Source organism: Magallana gigas, chromosome 5, assembly GCF_963853765.1.
Source record: "Magallana gigas chromosome 5, xbMagGiga1.1, whole genome shotgun sequence".
NCBI lineage: Eukaryota > Metazoa > Mollusca > Bivalvia > Ostreida > Ostreidae > Magallana > Magallana gigas.
The window spans coordinates 34,319,368-34,327,079 of record NC_088857.1 but is presented as its reverse complement, the minus strand read 5'-3'; the positions used below and the strand labels follow the sequence as shown (position 1 = coordinate 34,327,079).

General features: G+C 31.8%; 3 non-coding genes across 3 annotated transcripts; 1 reads left to right on the top strand and 2 right to left on the bottom strand.

Annotated features, from left to right (window-relative positions):
- Window positions 1–720: 720 nt before the first annotated feature.
- Trnag-gcc (transfer RNA glycine (anticodon GCC)) lies at window positions 721–791 on the bottom strand. The gene has a single exon. It is a non-coding gene; the product is annotated as a tRNA-Gly (tRNA).
- Window positions 792–2,909: 2,118 nt separating this feature from the next.
- Window positions 2,910–2,980, top strand: Trnag-gcc (transfer RNA glycine (anticodon GCC)). The gene has a single exon. It is a non-coding gene; the product is annotated as a tRNA-Gly (tRNA).
- A 3,439-nt stretch (window positions 2,981–6,419) lies between these two features.
- Window positions 6,420–6,490, bottom strand: Trnag-gcc (transfer RNA glycine (anticodon GCC)). The gene has a single exon. It is a non-coding gene; the product is annotated as a tRNA-Gly (tRNA).
- Window positions 6,491–7,712: the final 1,222 nt, after the last annotated feature.

The following is a 7,712-nucleotide window of genomic DNA, read 5'->3' as shown; positions in this document are numbered from 1 at the left end:
TACGGAATTGTTATAGAAATCTGAAGTAGGAACTTGCATGAAACTATCAAACACCTTCTCTTGCCCTTCATCTATAATCGCATACTACAAACTTCATTGCAACAGAACAACACGGAACTCCATTTGTTTTTTACTTTGTCGACAGACCTTCATCACAATGCATTGGCGTAATGTTTCACCCTTTGTAGATTCGCCATGTAAATAAAAGTTGTGTCTACTCTCACATTCTACAGCGCAGATTTTTTACTTGTCTATTTTTTATATAATATGTCAATCAGTATACTCGATATCTCTTATGTTGAGTTCTGCAGTAAGGACTGGATGGCTCAATCAATCATTGGTCCTAACAATTGGTTCCAAATGGTTCTTTAACATATTGAATTTTCATTCTTCATTCATGTAAACCACTATCTCATATGCATATAGCCTAGTTTAATATTTTTGTAGATAAACAAGTCTTACGGACGTGGCGCCATTATCGGGAATCCATGCAGTGCGTGGACAGTATCCTTCCAACAAATCTGGCAAAAAGGCTTTAAAGTAAACTGACACAGGACTTGACTTTTTTGATAATTTAAAAATAACTCTAATGATACGATGTAAATATTTATTTACCGTTGTCCACCTTTTATACTGTAGTACAAAACAAAGGGGTAAAAAAGATAACCAATGATATCTACCGTGGATATTGGCAGATATTAATTTATCTGATCAAAAATTTGCATCGGCCGGGAATCGAACCCGGGCCGCCCGCGTGGCAGGCGAGCATTCTACCACTGAACCACCGATGCGATATAATAAGGAATATTTCTCATAATTTTGACACTAATCTATTTATAATTTTTACCTGAAGGGATGATTTACCTGTGTCTTGTTTTGGCCTATAGCCGCGGGCTAACGACAGCCAAGGACTACATACTTCGATATTTTTTTTAGAGATAGACTGTGTATTAATAATTATCAATTTTCTATGTAATCAGACTTTTTAAGAGTTGATATAACTACATTTTTAACTAATTAAAAGTATTTCTGTGAATAAAGATACCTTTGCACTTTGTTACGTGTTATACTAGAAGTCCAGGAGATAATATGTTCGTGAAACCCACAACTGTCATTCATAAATCATACATATATTCTTTAAATCAAAACCTTGTCAAACCTTTTTTTATTCCTGTTTTAAGGCGTACTTTAAAATATGCTATGTATTCTTAAATATATTATAAATAAGGAATCATTAAACAAAATATACTTTGCGTTTATTCGTCTTGTGTTTATGGTGATGTAGTTTGGGAAAATTGGACACATGAACAAAGTAATTTATTAGAAAGTATACAGAATGAAGCTGCACAAACAACTACTGATCCTAAAAGAAGCAATTTCTATATCAAGAGTTTGGCTTGGAAATACTTAAGAAACGTATAGATATATAACCACAAATCAATATCATTGCTTAAAATATGAAACAATTTTGCCCCTGTATACTTATATAATAATGTTGATGACCCCCCCTCCCCACACACACACACAATATAACTACATGTGCTGTACAATAACTTGACCTACAGCATTCCAGTTGCAAGAATGACATCTTTTTCTCAAAAGTTGTGTACCTACTACAATTACATTGTGGAACAATTTACAACAGAATACAAAGAATATAACTATAGTTTCAGCATTTAAAAACCGTCTCAAAATATCAAAAGTGAAAAATTGAATACGTAGAAATTGTATAATTATGGCAAAAGGTTAGAAAATATTTGGCATTTACAATGGAGAAAAAAAAACCGCAGTAGTGATATTAAAGTGTTTAAAAATGCTGACCTCCACTCACATCACCTTATTGAGTCACCACTATATGCCAAAAGTGTTTTTAAGATGTTGATCCTAGACCAGAGTGGCACATTGGTCAGTGGCATATGTTACCACGTGAGGCCTTGCAGAATTAGACACTGAAAATATGAATTAATAAATGAATTGTACATGTATGTAGTTTGCCTAAGTCTTTGTCCCAAAGTTATGTCATTTTCCTATATGGTATCAATTTATATAGTGTCAATATCTCACCTGGTAAGTTGGGCAAACTCAAAACAAAAGTGGTTTTTCAATTTCTTGGAATCGTCCAAAATATAGCATGCATTGATTTAATTTGGAAAAAGAACCCCTGACTGTTACAAAAATGTATAATTATCCAATACATTAGTTTAATATAAAACAATACCTAATTAATTGGTCATTGTTCAGATATTCAACTCTAGATTGTGGCATCTTCCTAGTCGTGTTAAAAAAGAAAATTTCGTCCTTCTCTCTTTCTTTGAATTGTACAAAGTTATTACCTCTATTTTCTCCAGAACATTAAATATAGACTTTTATTGGATATCAGACGGTTCAAAATTGTGACCTTTCTCTGAACTATCCTACTTGACTTTTATTGACACTTGTTTTCTGGGTTTGAGATTTGAAGAAACTTAAAATTTAACAAACTTGTTGTTCTGGAAAAGAATTATTAGAATATTTTACACTATATCAACAAATGAAGTATTATATCTCATCGAGAAAATACCTGGTCCTTCATTTCAATAAACTGGTAAGTCAGTGCTTCATGGAAGCATAGTTTGTGCCATTTTTTGTAATTTGTAAAATGAGAAAACAACAAACAACGAGGACTACATGTACAGAGGGTATATAATTATTTTCCTCAGGTGAGCTAAATGATAAAATTTGTTGATTTTTTTCTAATGTATACCGTAACAGTTTTCGTTCCCGCAGGTGACCATGTCCTTCTTTACTCCCTTGGCAACAATTTTTGTATATCAAGAATGTGGGTGCCCTGGGGGCATACATTTCACAGGTAAGAATATATAAAACATTGCTGAATTGTTATCCAAATATGAGGTCGCACTGAAATATAAGCATCGGTGGTTCAGTGGTAGAATGCTCGCCTGCCACGCGGGCGGCCCGGGTTCGATTCCCGGCCGATGCAATTTTTGAGGTATTGTAAAGACGATTAATTATCTAAAGTACAATCAAATGTTTAATGAAATATCTTTTTTAGATCGAAAGATTTACACAACAACAATTTTACCAAAAATTAGTCACTTACTGACTGTTTGAATTTACGAAATAATATAAAAACATGCATTTGATTATGAATATATTATTAATTGCTTTGATGTATTTACTGATGTATATATTTGAAACCTGATGATGAAGTAAAGACTATAACTGATGCTTTTTCTTATCTTTAGAATAAAAAAAAGATCAATTATGAATATAGGACCAGCATTAAAGTAACTTCTTATGAAAATAAATAGACGCTGTTTTATTCGAGAAATTTAACATGTTTTATGTTTTTTTGAAGTGTTTTCGTTTTTATGGGCTTATAAATCCATTTTTTTTTCTACAGCTACAAAATACTTTTTTTCTCCAAATAACAACTACATGTATATAGGTATAATTCTTAATCAAAATAAAGACAACATCGTATTGATAAAATATTGCAGCGTTCAATATGCCATTCCATATGTTTATTACATGATGATATTCAATGCATGTCATTCAATTTGAACAAATACTTTATAATGAAAAGCCTCCTGTGTGATATCTATTTCCATAATTCTACTTGATGAACGCATATTTTTTTTTTTTACATGAGGTTGCTTTGAAGGATAAGATTTTTAATTCGTGATGAGAGAAATTAATTATTTGTGATGTGAGTGGGGTGGTTTTAAAGGAATTTTCTTCCAGAACCATGCAAATATGGCAGGTTCAGTTTGTAAAAATCATTATCTTAAACAATAAGGGGCCGGGAATGATTCAAAACGAGGATTTAAGGAAGGAGTCTTTTCTGGTTTTCGACTTGTCAAACGTAAATTAAATCAAGATGAAAGGAAATTAAAATAGTATATTTTTCTTTCCTTTTTTTACTATCATACACTTGGCATAGAAAAAGTAATCAATGTTTAGAATCTAACAAGGACTATATTTTTGGCCTAATATTGGCGTTGGAAAATATCGCATATTTCGCAATTCAGAATTGCAGTCTGTTTTAGCATTTTAAAAACAATAACATTAATGTTGGATTTTTTTTTTACTAATGTAAACTAATAATATGATACTTGGGTTTCAGAATATGTTTTTAAAAAATGATTTGCCTGTCAACTTACATCTTATAAGCTTTTTAAAGCGCCCATTCTATACATTGATTTTTGTGGAAAAAATCGCTAAAATCAGTTTTTCTCTCTTATTAAATGGTCAATATATTAGATTTTCTGTCAATGTATATCTTTATATAAAGTCTTCATAATACAGAAAAATCAGAAATATTTTATTATTGGAAGCCTTAAAAAATAATCAAAATTTCTTCAAAATTTAAGAAAATTAGAGGAAATGCGGGCTAAGCAATATCAATTTTAGTATAAATATTATATTTAAATTAGTAGTATAAGCTGATAGACATTCTGATATTCTATCATTTCATTGAAGAATAGAATCTTCAAATCTTTAACAAATGTCTACAGAACGACAAAGAGCTACACTTTTACGTTGAGGAAACAGTTAGTGACCTTGACCTGACCTATATGCATAAACAAAGAGGTCAAATTTGATTAAACTGTGAGAATCATTTGGTAATATGATCCGTTTGACTGTGTAAAAATTTCATGAATTTCTTATTATAAGAAGTATGTTTGATAACGAGAAGATTTCTTCCTTAAGAGAAAGGCAACTTTTGGGGTTGTCCGATATCAAATAGAAATCTATGAAAAATTCTTTCGAAGGTTAAATAGGTTAAAATCATTTTGCAATTGAATGGAAGAAATATAAAAGTTTCAATTTTTTTGACATGATTAGTAAGGGATCATAATTCTGGAAGTGTAATATTTGAACATCGACCACTGCATTAAGTATTTTTTTAATTGTGATATTTAATTAATTTAATTACTTTGCTGGATAATTATGCCAGTGCCAAGTTGGCATTATTGTATATATCTAAGGTGCAGTTTTAAAAAGTTCAAAAATGACATTTGATAGTCCTTTGCCAAAAGATTATAATCACTTTCTCTATTATTATTTTTCACCTGGCAAGTAAAATATTTACCTTTGAGAATTAATATCCATTAAAAAATAATGATAATTCTTTGGAATGATAAAGTTTCTTACTGGTTATTTAAGGTCATAATGGTCAAAGATAAACATGGTTGCTCAGATGAGCGATGTGGTCTATTGCATTTTCTTCCATTCAAAATAATTTGAAATAATTTTTTTCATTAATAAATATGAATGAATGTCACATCATTCATTTAAAGCATCGAGCATAACAATACTAGTATATTCGATCAATATTGACATAAGTAAATGCTACTACATGTAACAGTGAATAAAATTTGTGTCCACAATTTACTTCACGCATTGAAGTAAACAACACATCAATATACTAGTATGCATTATATCGCACTAGGCTTTATTTCGTTGTAGTCTAACATAAATTAAGCGGGGTAAACCAAAAAATATGGCGGATTCATTCTCACAAGCCTAATTGTTGATAGGCAAATTATAAAAAAACCTTTACAATGAGCTAAATTCAACTTGCTTGGGTAGAGCGTGCGCTAGAAAAAGAACTTCGAAATACCAAGAATATAACTCAAACACGTTTCCAAAAGTCTAATTCCATTCCAAAATAAATGCATCGGCCGGGAATCGAACCCAGGCCGCCTGCGTGGCAGGCGAGCATTCTACCACTGAACAGCCGATGCGTTTTGCAACATAGTACATGTATAATTCCTTATTTAATACTTCAGCAATAAATTCTATATTCTTACCTGTGTGTTAACATTTAACATTTTTATTTTCTTATTTAAAATCACAGAAAACACTGTAACTGAAATTTGCACAAAATCTCTTTCTGAACAACTCTCAGGCTAGTTCAAATGAAGGGTACGTTTTTCTCACATAAGGGGACCAATCACTCATTTTTGTTTATATATAGTTGCTTTCAGAATTCTCTTCCAGAATCATATAGACAATGTCAAGATTATTAAAGTGTACAGATATTCATTACTTATTTCTTTTTTCAAATTTGATTCTCATATGATACATGGTGAGGGGGGGGGGGGGTGTCAAATAATGATGGTCAGAAAAAGACAACCATTGATTGTGTTTGTATCAGTTGAAATCATCTATCAAATGTCTGAACAAAGAGGTTATTGCTTTCAACTGTTTAATTAAATTAGGGGTTTAAAGTTTTAAAAAGCAACGAGGTAGCTAATTGTGCTCAGGTGGGCAACTTTGCATCTTGTTTAATGACGATTTAAAATCAATTCAATCTGTCCCTTTCGCCTTCATCAGTCGATATAAAATAATTGTCATCATTTTAAGTTTTACCTGTGTAAATATGTCATATCCTTAATTTCCCCCAAAAGAATTGCATCGGCCGGGAATCGAACCCGGGCCGCCCGCGTGGCAGGCGAGCATTCTACCACTGAACCACCGATGCTATACCAGAGTTGGCATAATTCCAGAATGGATAATTTAGCAATTATTTCAATAAAATGGCATATTCTTACCTGTCGATTTATCCTCAGGGCACGCACGACAAGATAACCAACACATCTATAACAGAATGTTTGCTGAAGTGGCCATGGTTTATTGCGAGAAAAAAAATTAGTATGGTAACAAGGAAAAGCATTAAATGTGATTACATCTCGTTTTAGCTCACCTGTACAAATGGATTCAGGGTCTGTTTTCCTTAGAATTAATGTTCTTTTCTGTCGTCATTATTGATGTCTACAGCGTTAACATTGCTTATTAAATCTCCTCCTTCAGAACCTTTGAGAAAATTCCAGCAAAAATCAAAACAAAATAACCGCTTGAAGCGCTCTCAGGTTAGTTTAAACGGACAAGTTTTTCTTACAAAGGGAGAATATTATTCATTTGTTTATTATAAAGTATAGTGTTTTAAGAATTTCTCCAGATTCCTATAGATAATATAAAAATATAAACTCTTGCGTAATTATATGGAAGACTTAAGTTTTTTTTCAAATAAAACTGTCATATCATTATGATATAAGAGATGAAAGGTGGTTCAAGTAAAGAAATTCAGAGAAAGGCCACCGTGCGTTGGTTGATTTTCAACAAAAATGGTCCATCGGATTAAAAATCCGCTAGGCAAATTTAGTTTTAAAGTCAAACAATAAAATCAAATATATTAGCGTAGCGCAATGCGATACAGCGTTAACTACGAAGCTCCTGGTCATGAGTTTGAGTACCAATAAGTTTGAGTTTATAAATTTTACATCTCTAAAAAAATTAAAACACATTTCATTAGATCAGTGTTAAAGTTGATAATTCTAAAACAGTGGAAGTATTTTGATTATAATGTAATTTTATCCACATTATTTTAAAAGTGCAGGAAAAGATGAAAATTAACGTCAATTGGATTAATACATGAGGTACCTTAACATTTTAATGACTGAATGAATTGCATCTCAATGTTTTCTAAAAAAAAAAAAACTTGCATCAGCCTGGAATTGAATCCGGGCCGCCGGCATTGAATGCGGGTATTTTTCATGTACCCCTGAACCGCCAATGCGGCTCTAGAGAAGACATAAATCTATTTTTTGATAATTTAGCAATGATTTCTTTATTTATACCTTCGGATTTACTCCCAGATTCCGTGCGACGAGACAACCAGCACTGTAGAATGATGGTAAATGTGC